The sequence below is a fragment of the Sarcophilus harrisii genome, chromosome 4, assembly GCF_902635505.1.
Source record: "Sarcophilus harrisii chromosome 4, mSarHar1.11, whole genome shotgun sequence".
NCBI classification, from domain to species: Eukaryota; Metazoa; Chordata; class Mammalia; order Dasyuromorphia; family Dasyuridae; genus Sarcophilus; species Sarcophilus harrisii.
In genome coordinates this window covers 439,714,312-439,735,789 of record NC_045429.1, presented here as the reverse complement: position 1 = coordinate 439,735,789, position 21,478 = coordinate 439,714,312, and positions in this window count along the sequence as shown.

The window sequence follows — 21,478 nt, the reverse complement described above, 5'->3', positions numbered from 1 at the left end:
GAGGTGGGGGGGGGGGGGGGTACCGGGGGGGGGGGGGGGGGGGAGCTGATGGAAGGACCTGCTTTCCTCCACCCCACCCATCCTTTGTATTAACAGTCTTCTCTGAAACTTGGCCATTTAACTCCTTCCGCTCACAAAGATGCCCCTTTGCCCTTTGGGAAGGAAACAACCGGGTCCCTCCTTGAAAGGAGGGGAGGGGGACGATGGGGAGAATAATTGCACATTTTTGTAAAAAGGAAATTATTTATCTATATTATCTCATCTATCCCCCTTCCCAGTGAGAGGGTCGGAGGGAGAAGGTCGCAGGGAGTAAATTGACAATCTCGGCGGGGAGGGGAAAGAAGGGGGAAATTGAGGACAAATGGTCTTCTGGGCCTTCAGAGCCAGGGAAAAGGCTGGTGTCCAGAGAAAGGAGGACAGATCTTACCGTCTCTCTTGTCCCTAAGACCTTGGAGCTGCCCTCTCCTACCCCTTCTCCACCCTGCATGGCTCCCGCACCCCCTTCGAAGGGCAGACCTCTCCATAGCCGGTCCAGCTATCCGGCAGAAGGGGCGGGACCGAGGCTTCCCCTGAGAACGTGAGTATATCCCCTTTCGCATCAGCTTTGCAAGCAAGCACGGAACACTTTACCCCCACCCCCCCCCCCTCTCGTCACCCCCCCCACCGCGAGCCTAACATCCCTCAGGGGACCCAAGAAGAATCCACCTAGTTGGCGTCTTTGCTACTTGTTTCTGAGCTTGTTACTCCCAAGGGATGAGTGGGTGAGGTGGAGCTGAGGGGAGGGCCCCCTTTTCTGCAGTTTTTGCTTTTGCTGCCCTGGGCCCCCCTGGGGCCAGGTGGGGGAAATTCCCTTCTCAGATTGCTGTAGGAGGAGCTGGGAATGGGAACCGGGCAGGTTACCTTGGGAGCTTTTCTGGGGCCTTGTTCCTTGGTTCTCACTTCAGCTGCATCCCAATTAGTTGGCTTTGACCGAAGAAGGGAGGGGTGGCTGCCGGGAACCGGGTCATTAATGTAGGTGTGGGGCTGGGGGAGGAGGGGGTCCTCAAAGTTGTATTACAACACTCCTGCCCCACTGCTCCCAACTTTAAATATCCAGGAGACACCTTCCCCCGTGGGGATGCTAGATCTCCTGATGTCCATTTTGCTTATGTTAGGAACTGGGGAGTTAGGAGGAAGTAAAGGATGGAGAGAGAGACACTCCCCGATGCGCACAGCCTCAGCTTCCAACCCAGCCTCTGCCTGGGGCCTGCTAGGTTCCCCCACTCCTGGAACTAGGAGAAAGTGGAATTCAGGAAAAAGAGGGGGCCGGAGGCCAGTCCTAGGTAGTGGGGAGAGAAATACACAGGGTGCCTCTTCTCCGGGACGCTGGGTGACTGGGTGGGAGTGGACTGGACATGAATGTACACAGGGCAAACTTAGCCTATGCTGCTCAACCATGGAATGGGTCTGGGGGCCCATTTTTGATTCTTTAGCTACAGGCCATAACTGTTTGGACTTCTCCCCAGCTGTCACCCCAGAACCAAGAGGGGCAATAATTGGATCTCTTACAAATCCCCGGGAAGACAATAGAATAGTATAGGGGAAAGGCACTTTTCTCTGTTTTCCCTTGCTTCCTCTGACTACTTTGGGTTCCTTTTTCCTGCTTCCAAACAAAGGGGAGAATCCCTCTCCCCTGGGAATTGGATCAGGAAGAGCCCAGCCCCCTAGTAGATCCTGTATTGAGTCCTAAGTGCCTGTGAACAGTCTTCCAGGGAGCTGGAAAAGAGGATATTTGAAGGAAGTGGGAGGAAAGAGCAAGACCTTTGCCACACATCCATAGTCCCTGGCTTTCCCAACAGTCCTCAGCCTATTCTATTTTCCAAAATAATTTCTTGTGGGGGAGGAAACAGGAACATGAACTCAGGATCCTGTTCCCATCTGTCCTAGCGAATCCATTTGGGTGCTGGAAAAATTGGGAGGTAGGACAGGGTCAAGGCAGGGAATAGGAGGGGTAGAGGGGGGGTCTCTGGTTCAAGATAAGGAATATGTGAAAGGGGGAAAGGACACAGGTCTGAAAAAGCTTCTTGGGCTAAGGGATGGGCAGAGACTTATTCAAGGGGGATGGGGGGGGAGGGGGGAGAATGTACCAGAAGGGCCCCATAGTCACACCTAATTTCCTCAGGATGGAAGTTTTGAAAAAAAATTTTTTTTTTCCTTTATCCAAATCTGGGGTATGAGGAGGCCTGGTCACTGGTGATCAGTCTCCACAAAGGTTCTCTTGGAAAGCCTGGCAGCTCCCTCTCTCCTGGGACAGGAAGTCCTGAGCAAGCAAAGGCCTACCCTCAGTGCACTTACAGAAGCCCAGAGCACATATAGACAGGTGTCAACAGGCAGTTATCCTGATGTGACACGACCCTTTGGGGAGTCTAGCTAAGATACCCCCCTTACAGACCCCACAAAATCACATCTCTGCTGTGGGGCCCTTGACAGTCCTTTTTTTCTGGCACAGTATCTGCTCCCCTTCCCCTGCTTTGGTAACGAAACTGCTAAGGCTTGCAACTTCACAGGCTGGTTAAGCCCAGTCTTTTCCTTTCCTCCCTCTGTCTTTTCCAGGCTTTAGAGTCTGTTTTCTTTCATCTGAGTCTTATTTCGATGGTCTCTATCACGCGCTCTCTGGGGCCCCGCCTCACTCAGTTTTTCTGTGTCACTTTCTGTGTCCTTTAGATGGGACCTGAGACAGGGGGAGGAAGAGAAAATGCAGGATGTTCCTCCTTTGCCACTGACACTGACTCCTGATTTGGCTCCTCATCTCCAAGGTGCCAGACTTTCCAGAGAGCCTTCACCCACACCCAAAGCACCATCTAGCCTGGCCAGCCTCTCCTTGGGTGACCCCACCTGGGCTTCCCAACCTGCCTCTTCCACATGCCCTCCCCCTCCCAGCAAATGGAGATAATAACACTTAAACATTTGCAGGGTGCTTAGAGAATCCCAGATGAAAGGCTGTGGCTACTGGGAAGCTGGGGGAGGAGAGTCATTGTGCACTCAGCTGAGGCGGAAGGAAGCAGAAGATATGGGAAAGGAATCAATCTCCACCCTGACATACTACTGATATCACCAGCACTGAGTAGTGTCTGGCACATAGTAGGCACTTAATAAATGCTACTTAACTGACTGACCACTCCTGGGGAAGGGATGCCAAATTGACAACTATCCAGAAACTCTACCTCCAGAGACACTCTTACGGGGACAACTAGAAGGTTGATCGTAGAGGGAAGAGATCATAGATCAGACCTCAGAGGTCAGCTAGTCCGGCTCCTCATTTTACAGAGGAGGAAACTGAATCCTGTAGAGTTTAAATGACTTACCCATAACCACCTGGTAGGGAGCTTCAGAGGCCCTCCGACAACAAAGCAAATACTCTTTTCTGCTATACAGGAGCAGGGCCCTGAGAGGATCAGTCAAAAGGGAGATCTCGTCCCCAGCTCCCAGTCCACCAGATTCTAACTCTGTCTTTCTTGTGTCCTTATCCCCAATTCTCTCCTGCAGGCCCTCCTCCCTAGCTCTACCTTCTACCCCTTGGATGAGGACAGGGAGAAGGTGGGGGGGGGGGGGAAGGGCTTCCTTCACTCTGCCCTACTGAGGTTGGAAGGTCTGTTTACAGGTGCTTCCCCTTCCCCTCAGGCATGGGCATAGCACAAGCTAGAGCTGCATGAGCCTGGCAAGGTGGGGATCTGGGTAGCGCCATCCTACTAAAGACTCCAAGGAGCGAGACCTCTTCTTGGCTTGGGGCAGGGAGCTGCGGCCCCGATGCACCTGAGAGCACCTGCTTTTCCTCCTCTCCCTTCCCTCTCTGCTTTTGAAATGCTGCTGACATTTTATTATGAACTACAAATTGCACTTTTCATCTCTCTTTCCCATCCCGTGGGGAGGACTAATTAACTAAATCCTACATTAGGCCAAGGTGTTCTCAGATGGGATGTGGGCAGGTGTCTCAGCGAAGCCCACTGTGCCCTCACCTCTCCCCAGTGGGAGGGAATGCCCATTGTAAAACCTTCCCCATGCCACACGATTTACTCTCCACCCAGTCATGATGGTGCACCTAGGTTGCCTTGATCCCCACAGAAAGTACCTTTAGCATGAAGGGGAGGGGAGTCCAACTGGGTCATGTCCCCAAGTAAGCGAGGGGATCCGGGGAGTAGTTTGGCTCACGTGTCCGGGAGAAAAGGACTCTCATCTCCAGTGTCATGCTAAGATGTCTCCCATCCCATCCCTTCCCATTCCATTCCACACTCAGACCTGGGTAGCGCCCGGAGTCTGAGATTTTCAGGCTAGAAACATGAACTCTGTCCTCTTCCTTCCTCTAACTATAGACTCCCCTTTCTGATCAGGGATCAATAGAGACAGAAATTCCCTCCCTCCTTGGGAAACATACCAGGTTCAAAAGAGCCCCACCCTCGAAAGGTGCAGTTCACCTAGCTTAGGGCTGGAGGGGGAGTGGAAATAGGTCCATATCTCCCCTTGGGACGGCCCATTTAGTGAAAGTAGGAAGCCATTGGGTAACATAGATGGTGGGGGGCAAAGGAAACCTGGGTTTCCCCTTGGGCAGGAGGTTGATGGGAAGAGAGCCCAAGAACACAGGGCGGGGAGGTGCTGGGCTTTTTCAATCCAGTGCTTTTCAATGTATATTCTCTTCAGATCACCCACCCACCCACAGAATTAGAGCCCTGTGCTGTAAGCGTGACTGTGGTATGCCTTATTCTTAATAAAAACATGAGGAAAAACCTGAGCCGTGTCTTCTTTCTGTTTTGGCCTGGAGATTGGGGAGGGTTAGTGGTGGGACAAGTTGGTGAGAGACTTAACGGACTGTTCCGAGTCACCTTCCCCAGGGAAGAGAGGGGAGGTCTGAGCGTCATCGAGGCAAGGTACACCAGAGATAGATGCTCTTGGATGGCGCCATCAGAATTCATTTGTGGGCTCGGAGATGACAAAATAAGCCCACTGTCTTCTGGGACCCTTCTCCAAGTTCCCCAGCTGTCCTTGTCACTTTGACTAACCTCAGTAAAGGTAGAAAGGAAAGGCTTAAATAGGTAAACAACAAGATAATACAGACCCGGATCAGCAAAAGGAAACTCTTCTGACTCCAAGTCAAATCAATAAATTAGGAAGCAATTATTAATCATCGACTATATACCAGGCACTGTTATAGTCTAAGTTTTATTCTTACCTCGTTTTACGTTATGTTTTTTTTTTTTTTAAATATGCTCCCTCTCCCCATCTGATGAAACTTCCCTTGTAACAAAAGTATTGAAACTATGTTGGAATACATGGGAGCCACCTGACAGTGACTGCTGGAGATCCAACCCAGACCTGCAGAATGGATCTCCCCTTGTGAGGGGATGATACAAGGAGGCTGAGAGGCAGATGCTGTTCTCTGACCTCTCTCCTCCTCCCTCTGCCTCCAATTTATTCATTCCCAGTCCGCAACACCTGTGTCAGCAAAGGCTGCCCTGCAGCTCCTTCAGATGCTATGACTACAGCTGTGGAGGCTCTCTGGGAATTGACCTGCCCCTTAACAAAACTATATCAGCAAAATTGACACATTGACAGTATCTGACAGCACATGCAATATTCCACACCCATAGGCTCCCACAAAAGGAAAGAGCTGTATTTTCTAATGTATGTGTTCTTTAGAGTCAAGCATCATTCGTCTATATAGCTTTTGGGGTCTTTTAAAAATATACTTTTATTAATGTTTTTGTTTTTACATCATTTGTAAAATGCTCTTCCTTGCTACAGAAAATTTTTAAAAGAAGAGGGAAATAGTTCGATAAAACTAACCCCTACATCCAAGGCACCCACTTCTTCAAAGAAGACAAAGTGGCTTCTTGTGAGTCTTGTCTGGGACCAAGCTTGGTGGTCATTATCATTTTGCAATATTTCCTCATGGTTATCTCGTGGCTATTGCTCTTTCCATCCTTCATTTCCTCAACGATATTCTATTAATTCATGTATTACAAATTTTCTTTTTGACAAGTTTTGATCATTGGTCATCCAGTTATTGCTACTATTTGTGCACATAGAGGAAGCTGCTAGAATATTTTTGAGATGGAACTGGTAGCGTTTAATTCTGGGCTCTGGGGAGATTTCACAGATAGAAGCATGAGAACTGTTTTGTTTGAACCCAGAGAGGAGAACTAGGAAATAGGGGACTTCTCCAAGAAGCAAATATTACGCAAAATGTTTGAAAATGAAATGTATCCAGAAATGCAAGGAGCTGCCCAGGAGGGAGTGGGTGGCTGTCACTGGGAGTGATTTGTCAGTATGAGTTGACCAAGAAAGGACCGACTTCCTACACTCTAAATCTATGAATTTCTTTTCAATATGGAAAAGGCTCTGAATTGTGGCATACGTGGCTAGTGAGGAATCCTATTTTTTAGATTGACTCAGGAAGTTTGTGTTCAACTCTTCACCTCTAACACACTTGTTAGCTGCATAATCATGGCTTGAAAATCACTTAATCCTTTTTTAGCCTCAGTTTCTTTATTTATAAAGTAAAAGGGAGGAATGCCATGGCTTTTAAAAATCAACGTCACTTCTAAATCTGTGTTTCTAAACTGGGAAGCTCTAGAGCCAGCTCTAGGGAGCTGGTTGATTTTTATTGTTGTTGTTTGTTTTTCCTGAGACAACTGGGGTTAAGTGACCTGCCCAGGGTCACACAGCTAGGAAGTGTTAAGTGAGATCAAATTTGAACTCGGGTTCTCCTGACTTCAAGGCTGGTGACTCTCCACTGCGCCACCTAGCTGCTCCTGATCGTTATATTTTTAATAGAAGCATTTCCACCTAGAAAATCATCAACATCTATAAATCAGGACTTGATTTATTGTTTTTGTTGATTTCTAAATTTAAGAAAATGTTAATAAGGACAAATCAAATTTAAAAGTGCATCTTGTATTCATTTCTCTCTGCCTCTCCCTGCCTCCAATCCACCAGCCAAGTGTTAAATATGTACTAGCACACCACTGATCTTAACTCAGGGAGCAAACTTCTGATGATTTAACTACATCTTCCATTTATTTGCCACTGCTTTCCCTCATCCTTGGTTAGAACCCTCAGATGATCTCAATCCCTTACCTGAGGGGGAGAGATGAAGAAGTAGGAAGATGAAGAATAAAAAGAACCAATGCAATTGGAAAATATGGCAGGATCATAGATTTAGAGTTGACAGAGACTTTGGGATTCATCTGGTCCAATCCTCTTATTTTATACATGAGGAAATGGAAGCCTGGAGAGTTCACTTATCCAAAGTCACACAGGTAAAAATGGACAGAGAAGGGATTTGCCCCCAGAGCCAAAATTCGGCATTATTCTTCTGTGAGGCAATCAGGATTAAGTGACTTGCCCAAGGTCACCTAGCTAGTAGGTATCTGAAGCTGGATTTGAAATCAGGTCTTCCCCATTCAACGTTCAGATTCAATCCATTGCGCCCACCTATCTGGATATGGATAGGGATGGAGGGGGAACACATTTTAAGCATAAAGAGAAGACAGCGGGAGTGATGTAGAGAGAAGAGGTTCATTTGCTCTCATGACTTACTCCATGAAGAAACTCAGATGCAGAAAAAGTATATGACTTGCCAAGGTAACCGGATGAGTGGTAAACATAACTGATATTGACATCTTTGTTTATCAAGCACTTTGTGCATATTATTTCATTTGATTCTCACAATCGATCTATGAGTTGGTATTGTTAGTATTGTTATTATACCCATTTCACAGATGAGGAAACCGAGTCTCAAAGAGAGCAAGTAATTTGTCAATAGTCACATTTCTAATAACGGTCAGAAGCAGATCTTGCTCTTTGGTTTTTTCTTATTTCAAAGGCAACACTATCGTTAGCTCATTGTCCTTTGTATTATACTCCCTGCAATTCCTCAGTCACCCAGTGCACAGGGTCATAAGCTCCTGCTATCCCTACCTAGTGAATGAATATCTGGCTGACTGATGACTATAGGAGCTAAAACATCCAGTATTCTGGACTGGGTATTCTTTCCTCTTCCAGTCTCCCATCCTAATTCCAGGTGCTCAGAGGAGAAGTGACATATCTATTCCAGTAAGATGCCCTGCAGTGACCCTGGAGTTATATTTGCAATATAGCAAGAGGAGAGAGAAGTGGCTCTCAGACTTGCATCTAAAGACCCCCGAGGGTCCCTGAGTGTCTTTTCGGAAGTCCTTTAAGTCAAAACTGTGTTTCTAGCATTATTAGGGCATTTTTATTTCGAACATGGTAAATATCAATAGATAAAACACATATAAACAAAAAGTCTTTGGGATGGTCTTTGATCATTTTTAAGAGTGTAAAGGGGTTCTGAGACCAAAAAGTTTAAGAATTATTTGGACATTTTGTGAGGAAAAAAGAGAGAAAAGAAAAGAAAAGTTAAGAAAGAGGCAATGTAGCCTCATGGGAAGAATACTGGATTTGCCATAAAAAGACCAGAGTTTAAATCATGGTTCAATAACAGACTAATCATGGGACAATAAGATTCCAACCCTCAATTTGCTTATCTATAAAATGGGAATAATACTAGATTTCCCCTGTTTCATAGAATGAAGAAAGTGCTTCGTAATACTAAAGTCTTTCATAAACATTAACTAAATGTATTATAATTAAAATAATAGCAAAGGAAATGGAGTAGGAGAAAGGTGGAGAAGGCATCAGCTTCTGAAGTTCTCAGCCCTGTTCGGCCAGATAATATCTCTAGAGGACAATTACAGAGAGTCCTTGGCCCTGCTCTGTTTGACATTTTGAATAACAACTTGGATGAGGGCATAGATGGGTTGTTCATCAAATTTCCTGTTGACCAGAATCCAAGAGAACGAGTTAACTTGTTGGATGATAAAATCAGGGACTAAAGTGATCTCAACATGCTGTAATGATGACCTGACTGCAGACTGTGAAATTAAATGGGGAGAAATGGAAAAATCCTGCATTTGGATGAATGCCAATTACACAGGAAGAGAGAGTCTCGGGAGCCCAGGAGTAGGACAAACTGTGTCAATTAGTGGTGTGGCTATGGCTGCTGAAAAAAAGGGAGTTCACTGGAGTTTCATCAGGAATGATTTACATGTCCACAACTATTGGCTCCAGTTCTGAGAACCAGGTTTTAGACCGGATATTGACAAATTAGAGCAAGACCAGGGAAGGCCAATCAGCTGAGGTGCCTTGAAATGTGATATACTGATTACTGAGAGAACTGCAGTGATTTAGCCTGGAAAGGGGTGTGTGTGTGTGTGTGTGTGTGTGTGTGTGTACATATATAATACACAGATCATCAACATCAGTATGTCAAGAGAGGACAGACTGACCATTCTGGGTGACTTTAATACTAGAGTAAGCTCAGATTAGCAGAGGTGGCAGGGAATCCCTGGGAGGAATAGAGCTGGAAACAGCAACAGCAAGGATCATTCACTACTTGAAGGTTTATGTATCTCAAGACCTTCCCATCACCAACATGGCCTTCTGTTTACCTAAAAACAATCAGACTTAAGAGTATACAAGCTCTGAAGAAAAGAAAAAGAACAACAGAAATGTACATTGATAATTTTATTGTCATCATTTATTTCTTTATTAAAAGGAATAGCAATTTGTACATGATGGAGTTGCAGTTTCATGTGCAATTGTCTTTTTAAAAAATTCTCTGTTTTGGAAATGTTTATTTTGTTTAATAAATTATAAATAAACAAGAAAATAAATGAATAAATAAATAAACAAATGATCTTTAAAAATAAAAAAGAGTATTCAAATTCACAGCAAACACTGGTATTTAATCGACTATCCAATAGAAAGGGGAAGACCCAGACAGGATGTGAGAGTGACAAGTAGCATGTAGCACAGAGTGCTGGAGTAGCCTCTCCAAGCTAAAGATTCATTCTGCAAAAGCTGAGGCCCACGGGCAAAGCAGCTACCCAAAGATTTAGATTAGAGCTTCTTGGAGGGGGAATGGTTTGTTGCTACTTGGAGGGATTCACGAATGAATGGCTTGTGGAAGAAGGGTTAGATTTATTTTTCTTGATTCCTTAAGAGTTACCTGGGAGCTATATACATATAGTATTATTAGATGGTTTAATCTATGTTATTAAAGTAAATTAAGTACTTTATCTTATATATATATTTTAATAATTTTAACTTTTTATTGACAAAACCCATGGCAGAGTAATTTTTTACAACATTATCCCTTACACTCACTTCTGTTCCGACTTTTCCCCTCCCTCCCTTCCTCCCCTCCCCCAGATGGCAACAGTCCTATACATGTTCTTTTTTTTTTTATTTTTTTTTTATTTAATAGCCTTTTATTTACAGGATATATACATGGGTAACTTTACAGCATTAACAATTGCCAAACCTCTTGTTCCAATTTTTCACCTCTTACCCCCCCCACCCCCTCCCCTAAATGGCAGGATGACCAGTAGATGTTAAATATATTAAAATATAACTTAGATACACAATAAGTATACATGACCAAAACATTATTTTGCTGTACAAAAAGAATCAGACTCTGAATTATTGTACAATTAGCTTGTGAAGGAAATCAAAAATGCAGGTGTGCATAAATATAGGGATTGGGAATTCAATGTAATGGTTTTTAGTCATCTCCCAGAGTTCTTTTTCTGGGTATAGCTAGTTCAGTTCATTACTGCTCCATTAGAAATGATTTGGTTGATCTCGTTGCTGAGGATGGCCTGATCCATCAGAACTGGTCATCATCTAGTATTGTTGTTGAAGTATATAATGATCTCCTGGTCCTGCTCATTTCACTCAGCATCAGTTCGTGTAAGTCTCTCCAGGCCTTTCTGAAATCATCCTGTTGGTCATTTCTTACAGAACAGTAATATTCCATAATATTCATATACCACAATTTATTCAGCCATTCTCCAACTGATGGACATCCATTCAGTTTCCAGTTTCTAGCCACTACAAAAAGGGCTGCCACAAACATTCGTGCACATACAGGTCCCTTTCCCTTCTTTATAATCTCTTTGGGATATAATCCCAGTAGTAACACTGCTGGATCAAAGGGTATGCGCAGTTTGATAACTTTTTGAGCATAGTTCCAAACTACTCTCCAAAATGGTTGGATTCGTTCACAACTCCACCAACAATGAATCAATATCCCATTTTTCCCACATCCCCTCCAACAATCATCATTATTTTTTCCTGTCATCTTAGCCAATCTGACAGGTGTGTAGTGGTATCTTAGAGTTGTCTTAATTTGCATTTCTCTGATTAGTAATGACTTGGAGCATCTTTTCATATGACTAGAAATAGTTTCAATTTCTTCATCTGAGAATTGTCTGTTCATATCCTTTGACCATTTTTCAATTAGAGAATGGCTTGATTTTTTATAAATTAGAGTTAATTCTCTATATATTTTGGAAATGAGGCCTTTATCAGAACCTTTGACTAACAGTCCTATACATGTTAAATATGCTGGGAACTATATTTTAAATATCTGACAGTCAGATTTGTTCACCAGTGGAATCGGCTATTTCAGAATGTCAAAAGGACCAGTAACCAGCCATCATAGTCTGCCATCAGAGGATGGCTGACTGCCTTTCATGGATGTTGGAGAGGGAATTCAAGTTCCAGGGAGGGTTTGGAATACATGGCATTTAAGTCCTTTATCATTCAGAACTTCCCCAACAACTAAGATGATCCATCTAGGATTGAAGTAAATGTTCTAGACCTCTACTCATTCACTCCTCTTGTCTTGGCAGCCATCTCAAACACAATGGAGGATGGTGGTCACTGTCCAGCTGATCACATAGGCAGAACGGGGCAACTGCAAACTGGATGGGACCCAACAGGTGTTTTTCTCTTTCTAGCTCCCTGGGAATACTGAGAGGAAATAAGTATGGTATCTATCCGTGTCGGGGTGGAAGTGGCGTGGGGGTGTGGGGAAATTCTCAGCTGAGTGGGCTCAACAAACATAACAATAATTAGCCTAAGCCTTTTATCCTCAGGAGCTGGAGGCTTTGGGAAGGCTAATTAATTAAGCTTCCAACACCCAGCTGAGATAATGCTTTTACTTTATACTTACTTAGCACCTTTCTCAGGCTTAGGTGAGAGAGCCAGCTTCATTATCCTCACACTGAAGATGGGAAAACTGAGATCCCCACCCCTGGTGGCAGAGCAGTCAGGCTGAAGAGCCCAGAACTCAGCAATCTCCCTTACCTGGGAGCAGGGACCTGACTGAGGAAAGGTTAGGGGAGCCAGCTGTCCACTCCAGCGGCTGAACTGGAGTTTACCTCATCGTTACGGGCAGCCAGTACTGGAGAACTCTAAACGATGAGGCTGGGGGATTAGAAAGTGAATTGTGCAGCTTGAATCCTTACTTCTATGGGCACATGAAGAGAAGAACAATGTGGGAAGGGAGAAGGAAATAAACACTGATTTAAAAATGTCAAACATTTTACATATATTACCATTTGATTTTCACAATAAACCTTGAGAGGGAGATCTTTTTATTATCCCCATTTTACAGGTGAGGAAACTGAGGCAAATAGAATTGTCTGAGGTTGGAACTGAATTCAGATCTTCCCGACTCCAGGCCTATCACTCAATACACTCCACTACAATGTTCCAGTTTTGTTCTCTACCTGGATCAGAGGAAAAATCCTGCTCCTAAAGCCACAAGCCACCCTCCTAACGTCAGGATCTGTTGTCTTGTAAATCTGTACTCCCAGTCTCTAGGACTGAGTTAAAAAAACTGAATAGTTCAAGTCCCTTTTATCCCCCACTTCTTGAATACAGTTCAGAGCAAGGGATTCCCCTGATGGTGGCTTTGGAAATGAATTCATTTGAATCTTGGCATTTCCCCCCCCCAAAAAAAAATTAAATTAAATTAAAAAATGCACATTTACATACAGAGAGATATATCACCACTACCATTTAGATTTCCTAATAGTAACACAAGCTCAATGGGTCAAAAACAAACTAATCATTCCAGGCCATCCCCAAAAAATCTCTTCTTCCCTTCCTATTTTCCAACCTTAGTACTACCATCTTCTAAATTACCTAGGATTAAAATCTTACCATCCCCACTTCCTTCCTTCCTTCCTTCCTAAGCAATTGGATTAAGTGACTTGTCCAGGGTCATACAGCTGGGAAGTGCTAAGTGTCTGAGATCACATTTGAACTCAGATCCTCTTGACTTCAGGCCTGGTGCTCTATCCAATTCACCTAGCTGTCCCCCCCACCTCTCTCTTTGGTCTTCTCCCCCAACCTGACACTCATAGGCTTTCTGGGGAGAACACAATTTAGCTTTCAAGATAGTAAACTCACTTTAAAAAAAACTATATAGCTAATGAGCCCCCACTGGTATATTTCTCCTAAATATTAACTAGCAGATACAATGAACTCTTAGCGAAAGTATTTATTAATGTGACATAGTAACAGCACCTAAAAAGATTCCCTCTGTAACTTGTGGCTCACTATCCTACTGATAAATACAGCATCCTTGGAAAGAGTGGGACAAAACTTCTATTACAATGGTAATGAGACACATTTGTAGCAAACATAGACGACCACAGTTTCTCATTCCTCGTACTGCCTGATCTTAAAGTCCTCTCTTCTCTGTGGAGTCCTCACAAAACTCCCCCCAAAGGCCAAGCCTCTCCCCTATGTTTTATCCGCTGAGCTCTCGAGGTCTCATCCTTTTTGCATATCAGCTATTAGAGGGGATGGTCTCCTTTCCTGTCAGAGGTCATGCTCCTTGAAGCTGCTCCTGGTATCTAATGACTCTTTGTGTGACTGTCTAAAGTCGGTCCCTACTCCCTCAATCACTCTTTTACTCTTTAAAAACTCTTTTAACTGACTTTGCAGATGTTGGCTGAGGTATCCTTTGGACCAGTGATTCTGTTGCCAGGTAGGGATGCTCTCAAATTCTCAAGTACTGGAAGGCTTAGCTAGAGAAAGCCTTTTATGGCCAACATTTTAGTTTGCCACTGACCAGGTTCTTATTCACTAAAGGGACATGTTCGAACCTCATAAAGACATTATCTAGAAATTAATACTCTTCTTGGCCCATTTAAAAAAAAATCGATCCTAGTCTTTTAAGGCTTCTTTTCATGGTATATAAAAATAGAGCATTTATTAAGCTCTTATTATGTTCTGGACATCACACTAAGCACTGAGGTTATAAACATAAATAAGCAAGACAATCATGGCCTTCAAGGAGCTTGAGTTTTATGGGGGAGGGGGAAAAGCAATATATAAAGGGGTACTAGAGAGGGTAACACAAGGAGAAAATGGGACCCAGATTGAGGACATGATGAAGTGAAACCAGAAAGTGAAGTGGAGATTTGGGCCTGAACAAAAGCTCATCTATCAATCAGAGTTAGGGTACTGTGAAATTATGCCAACACTAATGCATTGTTAGTGTAGTTGTGAACTGATCCAATCATTCTAAAGAGCAATTTGGAATTATGCCCAAAGGGCTATAAAACCCTTTGACCCAGCAGTGTCTCTTCTGGGCCTTGTATTCCAAAGAAATCATAAGAGAGGGAAAAAGACCCACACGTGCAAAAATGTTTGTAGCAATTCTTTTTGTCCTACATAGAATTGGAAAATAAATGGATGCCCACCAAGTGGGGAATGGCTGAATGAGTTGTGGTATATGAAAACAATGGAATATTATTGTTCTATAAAAAAATGATGAACAGGTTGATTTTTTAAAAAACCTGGAAAGATTTAACTGAACTGATGATGAGGAAAGCAAGCAGACTCAGGGAAACATTGTACACAGCAGCAAAATTATGTAACAATTAACTATGATAGATTTGGTTCTCAGAAATTCAGCCATCCAAGGCAATTCCAAGAAACTTGGGATTTTCAGCTCTTTTTTCTTGTCTGTTTTTTTTTTCTTGTGGTTTTTTACTTTGTTCTAATTTTTCTCTTCCAACATGACTCATATAGAAATATGTAAGAAATGGATGTATATGTATACTTAAAAAAAAAGTCCAAATATTTGTACTGTTACCAAATATTCTGTTGATGACCTGATAACATATTTATTTATTATTCAATGGGTCTTTCTATTTCTATTTCTATTCTCTGCCCTACTTATCACTACTATCTTTAATTCAATCAATCAGTCAGTAAACATTTATTTATATCCATTATGTGCTGACACTCTGCTTAACCTAGGAATAAGAAAAAAAAAGAAAAAAAAAAGGCAAAAGACAGCTCTTATCTCAGGGAACTAATTCAGTCATTATTTCTCAAACCGGATCATTGTAACTGCCTCCCAAGTGATCTACTCCTTCCAAGATCATTTTTTTTCTAAAGCAAATCCACCTTCTTGTGTCTTCTTTTCTTAAAAGTTTCTCCTAGCTCCCCATTGCCTGAACAAAGTCCACATTCCTTTGCCCTGTATTGAAAACTATCCCCAACCTAACCTTAAGGCACTTTTTGAAGTTTATCTACTCCAAATTCCCTCTCTCCTGCCAAGCTGATTACTCACTGTTCTTTAAAATAGGCCTCTGAGTATTTGCCCACTGCATTCAGTTTACCTGAAATTCTCTCCCCCCCACCCCATCCACTAATTAAAATCCTCAAAATTATAGAAATAGCTAAAGAGCCAGGAAGGCCCGGTTCAAGTCTCGTCTTGCACTTTAGGTTAAAATCCATAATCAAAATGAAACTTCCTGCTCTTTAACTTTGTAACAAGTTATCGGTATAGAGAGGTACATTTTAAAAATTTTAAAATAATATTTCATTTTTTCCATTCGTTTTTCCAATATTTTCCAATTTCTAATTTTTCAGTTTTTCCAATAATTTCCAATTATTCCAACTTCTAAACATTCATTTTAAAAAAATATTCTCCCAAGCCATCTGCATCTAGAAAGAGAACTATGGAGTCTGAATGTGGATCATAACAGTATTTTCGCCCTTTTTGTCGTTGTTCCCTTGATCTTTTTTTCTTTCTCATTTTTTTTTCCCTTTTGATCTGATTTTTCTTGTTCAGCATGATAAATGTGGAAATATGTATACTAGAATTACATATGTTTAACATACATTGATTATTTGCTTCTGGGGGAGGGATTGAGGGGAAAGGAGGGAGAAAAATTTGGAACACAATGTTTTGCAAGGGTGAATGTTGAAAACTACCTTTGACTATATTTTGAAAATAAAAAGCTATTATTAAACAAACAAGCAAAAATCTTCCTCCCTCCCTCCCTCCCTCCCCTTCACCCACCCTAAAACAGTAAGCAATCTGAAATAGGCTATAGATGTACCTTCATATAAAACTTATTTCTATATCAGTCATGTTATGAAAGAAGAAACAGACCAAAAGGGGGAAAAAAAAAACACATGGAAAAACAAAATAAAAATGGCATACTTTGATCTGCAGGCAGATTCTACCTTTCTTTTCTTTCTCTGGAAATGGACAGTATTTTTCACTATGAATCTTTTGGAATTGTCAGGGATTACTGTATTGGCAAGAAAAGCCAAGTCATTCATTCATTCACATACATTTACTGTACAATATTGCTGTTAATTCTCATTCTCTCTCTCTGTCTCTCTTTCTTTCTCTCTGTCTTTCTCTTTCTCTGTCTCTGTCTCTGTCTCTCTCTCTCTCTCTTTCTGTCTCTCTGTCTCTGTCTCTCTCTGTTTCTCTGTCTCTCTCTTTCTCTGTCTCTGTTTCTCTCTCTGTCTCTGTCTGTCTCTCTGTCTCTCTCCCCCTTTCTCAGTTTTTTTTTCTTCTTCTCAGCAGTAGTACTGTTGAATGGAAGAAAGTGACCAGCTTGTTTACTTTGGGGCACAGCTGTAGAGGTAATTTCAGTGTAAACACCTAGAGGCCAAGGATTATATATTTTCTTTTGTATAGCAGAGAGGAGAAAGCTTTATGTGAACTGAGTTTCACTAATCCTATTTTTCAGCTTTTTATCTCTAGTCCCAGGGTCTTTTCTATAGCAAGGGTTCAATAAGTGTGTTTGAATAAATGAACTTGATGCAAATCATTTCTGTAGGACTTAATACTTCCTGGGTTTTAAAAAATGTTTAATGTTTTATTAATGCTCTTTTTAAAGAAACATAATTATCAATTATATACACTTCCTCATCTCATTCTTCTAGCAAGATAAATCATCTAGCCTTGTTTGAAAACATAATGCCTTATTCTAAACTTATTGATTACCATCTCCCTGCCACAGTGAGAGCTATGCTTCACCCGTTGGAAACTCCAAAGCACTTTGATAGCTGAGTTCTTGAGGTAAGAATGGCAAGTACTATTTATTTATTATAGGACAAACGGCCACTGAGGGCTTACCTGAATTGGCTAATGCAAAGAATCCTGGGTGGAGCCAGGGCCAGAAACAGATCTCTAGCCTTCCTATGCAGGATTCTGTGCTACATACAGGAGTGTTGTGTTTGGGAAGAGAGGATCTGGCTTAGAATCCTGCTTCCACTACCCAGTTAGAGCCTGTATCTTTATCTCTCTGACCCTCAGTATCTTCATCTGTGAAATAGTTGGATCAATGCTTCTTAAACTTTTTCCGCTAGTAACCCAAGAAATTTTGACGTGACAAAATAGCTATACAAATCAAACCTTGGTAATAAATCATAATTTTGTGACCCCCACATTCAGCTAGAAGGCCCCAAATGGGATCACAAATTACAATTTAAGAAGCTAGGAACTCGAATACCTCTAAAGTTCCAGGACTAGCTCTGGCTTGTATGAATGAATAATCTGGAGGATTGGATTAGGGCTGGGAGAAAGGTAGGAGGAGCCTGTGGAGTATATTTAGGAGTGGGGTTCAATGTCTCTTAAGGTGAGGGCTCTTAGGTTAGATATGTTTAAGGTCCCTTTCAACTTTCAATCTGGAATCTTACAATTTGGCTCCATAAAAAAGGATGCTTCTTAACTTGGCTGTTCCCCAGGAGAAGAATTTCCTCAAAATTTGGGTAAAGATGCTGTTTGTCTCATTTCAGTCCTATCAGGGTTGCACATCTCTGAACTGGATTCTATCATGGCCCCAGAAACTTCAGTGGGGAAACGCAAGATTTCACCAGTTTTGGCGCTCACATCTTTTCTGATCTCTTCTGTTCCCTCTGCCCCTCTAGTAAGGGCTGGAGCAAACCTCACATTTTCAGAGGTCTTTTTTGGACTCCCATCATCACCCACTGCAATTTTCCTCTTTTCAACAGCTTTTGAAAGTCCCTCATTCGATTTCAAGCTCCTTAAGGGTGGAGGCTATTTTTCTTTTTATATTTTCTATTTGTATCTCCAATACTTAGCAGCTCTATTACCTCTGGCACTAATTATAAACTCTTCTTCACAATTTGGGTCTCCTTTCTTCCCTCCCCCCTCCCCAGATGATTTTTCCAGTCAGTTTATGTAGGCACTTAGGCTTTGAGCAGACATGTTAGAGTCCAGCTACACTGGCTCCCATTTCTGTCTTTTCAATGTCTATCTCCCCATGCCTGAATGCTTTTCTGCCCTACCTCCAATTCTCTGAATTCCTGGCTTCCTTAGAGACTCACTTCCAAAGTTATCTTCTTCAGGAGGTCTCTCTGAGCTCTCCAGGGCTGATTCCTAGATCTCTAGGATACCATCAGTCTGTTGATTAAGTATATTGTAGAATTATTTTAGGAAGGTTCTGAAGATCACCTGGCAGGATAAGATATCAGACATTGAGGTCCTGTCTGGAACTAAACTTCCAACTCTACTGCAGAGAGCACAACTCCAATGGGCTGCTCAAAAAGCTATTTTATGGAGAACTCATACAGGGCAAGTGTTCAAGGTGATCAGAAAAAAGCAATACAAGGGCACTCTCAAGGTGTTGTCTTCGTTTTTAGTCCAAGGAGTCCCAAAGAGTCAGACAAGACTAGGCCCTTCACTTTAGAATTGATTGTATGACAGAGGAGACACTGGCACAGTACCGCCCAGCATGGTGTGGCCTCATCAGAGAAGGTGCTGGGCTCTATAAGCTAAGCACAATCAAATTAGCTCGGAAGAGATCTCAAGGTTTAGAAGCCATCTCAAATGTTCACAGGGACTATTTGTGTCCAACCTATGGCAGAGCACTCCGAGCTCATAATGTTCTGATCAGCTACAGTTGGACACAGTGTAACTTGACTCTAACAGAGTGATGTCATTTTGGTCCCTTTGGAGAATAAAGAACAACAATCAACCAAGTAGATATTTTGTAGAAGATAAGTATAACTACTTATCTGGGTTGACTTTCCCCAAAAGACTCTAAGCATCAAAAAAAAAATTTTTTTTTCCTTCCTTTCCTCCGTTCCTCTACCCATTGAAAAGACAAGCAATATATCAGTTATACATGTGAAATCACATAAAGCATATTTCCATATTAGCCATGTTGCAAGAAAAAAAAAAAAGCAAGAAAAAGAAAGTAAAAAAAGTTTATTTCAATCTGCCTTCAGTTTATCAACTCTCTCTCTCTGCAGAGCATCATGACCCCTTCACAATTGTCTTGGATCATTTTATTGATCAGAGTAGTTAAGTCTGATTACATTACAATATTACTGTTATACAACGTTCTCTTGGTTCTGTTCAGCTCACTTTGTATCAGTTCATATAGGTCTTCTCAAGTTTTTCTGAAATGATCCCGCTCGTTATTTCTTAAAGCACAATAGTATTCCATCACAATTACTATCATAATGTGTTCAGCGATTCCCCAATTGTTGAGTATCCCTTCAATTTCCAGTTTTTCTCCTCACCCAAAAGAGCTGCTTAAATATTTTTGTACATATGGTTTATTTTCCCTCCTTTTTCACAGATCTTTTGAGGACAGACCCAGAAGTGGTATTGCTGGATCAAAGGACATGCACAGTTTCATAGCCTTTGAGCATAGTTCCAAATTGCTCTCCAGAATGGTTGGATCATTTCACAACTCCATCAACAATGCCTTGGCATTTTCCCACATCCCCTCCAACATTTAGCATTATCCTTTCCTGTCATTTTAGCCAATCTGAGAGGCGTGAGGTGTTATCTCAGAGTTGTTTTAATTTTCATTTCTCTAATCAATAGTGATTTAGGGCATTTTTTAATATGACTATGGATGGCTTTAATTTCATCATCTGAAAATTGTTCAAGTCCTTTGAGCAATTTATCAATTGGGCAATGCCTTGTATTCCAATACATTTGACACAGTTCTTTATATATTTTAGAAATTAGCCCTTTATCAGAAACACTGGCTGTAAAAAAATTTCCCCTAGCTTTGTACTTTTTTTTTTTTAATAGCCTTTTATTTACAGGATATATACATGGGTAACTTTACATTAACAATTGCCAAACCTCTTGTTCCAATTTTTCACCTCTTACCTCCCCACCCCCTCCCCTAGATGGCAGGATGACCAGTAGATGTTAAATATATTAAAATATAAATTAGATACACAATAAGTATACATGACCAAAACGTTATTTTGCTGTACAAAAAGAATCAGACTCTGAAATATTTGTACTTCTCTTTTAATCGTGTTTGTGTTGCTTTTTCTTGTGCAACAATTTTTTTTTTAATGTAATATAATCAACGTTGCCCATTTTGCATTTTATAATAATCTCTACTTCTTCTTTGGTCATCACTTCCTCCTTAAAGATCTGATAAACAACCTCTCCCTCCCCTAATTTGCTAATTAGCATCATGACATCAGGGAGGTGAGAGAATGACATGAAAGTGAATTGGGATTAAGTGAGGGAGGGCTGTGCGAACTCACCCATCTCACTTTCTTTTCCAGTCTGGGCCACTGGCAAGTTACAGATCAGGAGGATTGGAGATGGCCCTGGATGCAAAGAAAGCCCCTGGCCTTTTTAAAACTAAGGTCCTTAACAGATCTCAGTTGGATTGAAGCAACACCCATTCGGTGATTAAGGTTTAAAAAGAGAGAGAGAGAGAGAATGCAAAAAAAAGGGGTCTGGAGAGAGGCTTCAGCTGCCTCTATCCATCTGCATGGAGATAATTGAGCCGTAGGGAGCTGATGAGATTATCAAAAGAGAGGGGAAAGGTGTGAAGGACAGCCACAGTCAGGAACAGAGCGCGGACAAAGGGCTCATCCCGGAGAGGGCAATGGGTCTGCGGTGGGAGGTCTGGAGAGGTGTGATAAGCCACGGGATGGCCCGCTGCGCTGAGCGAGATAAAGCTAATTTAGGGAGCACTCACTATGAACCAGACCCTGCGTTAAGGGCCCGCCCGTACATAGACAAGCCCGCAAGAAAATCTGGACCCTCCAAGTGGCGGCGAAGGGTTCGGGGGTTAGAGAACGGGGCTCGGAGTCAGAGAGATCGAGATTCGCAGGCAGCCCCAGCCGGATCCCTTTCGTGATCCTGGGGAAGGCGTTTCTACACGTCTCAGTCTCGGAACCATCTGTAAAATGGGGCAATGGCAGCGCGGAATAGCGGCGAAGATCAGACGACACTAGAGGAGGAGGGGAAGGAAACAGGAAAGGGAGCAAGCCGGGGGAGCACGAGGCCCGAGGAGGG